A 1,129-nucleotide genomic window follows, 5' to 3' on the forward strand; every position below is an offset into this window, starting at 1 on the left:
GCCTGGGTCGACAGAAGGTACAACCGAAGGAAGAATTGAGTCTGAAAGGTACCAGGGTGCCCAGTCAAAACAGGGTGGGGTTCTGTGCAACACGCCGGAACATTTTAAGAATAGGCACACACAAACCCCTTAAAAAGAAACTATCCCTTAAAGTGAAATTGCAGGGAGTTCCATTGTCGATGGAACTTGACACGGGGTCTGCCCTATCCATAATTTCCCTCAATACATTTCACAAAATCTGCAGCAGCAGTGGACAGCGAGTTTCGTTAAGGCCCTCTAATGTGATCCTTACGGATTTCCAAAATTCTAAAGTGTGCATTAAGGGGGAGGCCACCCTTAATGTACAGTACAAGAATTTTGCAGGCCCCCTAGACGTGTTGGTTGTGGGGGGTGAGCGAACGAGTCTCATTGGACTCGATTGGTTTGAGGCCTTGGGAATTCAAGTAACAGGGCTACATAAATTGCAAACAGAGACCCTTGCAGATTTATGCAAGGAGTTTGCAGATGTGTTCAGTTCTAAACTAGGGTCCTACACAGGACCTCCAGTTTCACTAAAGCTAGATCCAACGGTACAGCCCATCAGGGTTAAACCTAGGAGAGTACCATTTGCTCTGAAGAGTAAGATTGACGCTGAACTGGACAAGTTGCTCCAGCAAGGCATTCTAGAGCCTGTAGATTCCAGCCCATGGGAAACCCCCATTGTAATGCCTTTAAAGGCAAATGGGGACATCTGGATTTGTGCTGACTACAAGTGCACACTAAACAAGGCCCTACAGCAACATGCTTATCCTGTGCCTGTAGTGAGACACATTCTGGCTTCTCCCAAGGAGGGAAAATTTTTTGCTAAGCTTGATTTGGCTCAAGCATATCAACAGCTGCCTGTTGATGATGCAGCAGCTGAGGCCCAAACTATTGTCACCCACCATGGGGCTTTCAAAGTGAAGAGGCTACAGTTTGGGGTGAATGTCGCTCCTGGCATTTTTCAGAATGTAATGGAAAACACCCTGAGGGGTATTCCTGGCGTGTGTCCTTATTTTGATGACGTTCTCATCGCAGGTGACTCTCCACAAATGCTGGCTGAGAGGTTAAGGGCTGTTTTGCTTCGTTTCCGAAGAGCAGGTCTTAAATT

The sequence above is a fragment of the Protobothrops mucrosquamatus genome, unplaced genomic scaffold (assembly GCF_001527695.2).
Source record: "Protobothrops mucrosquamatus isolate PMUCROS unplaced genomic scaffold, P.Mucros_1.0 scaffold258, whole genome shotgun sequence".
Classification (NCBI taxonomy): Eukaryota; Metazoa; Chordata; class Lepidosauria; order Squamata; family Viperidae; genus Protobothrops; species Protobothrops mucrosquamatus.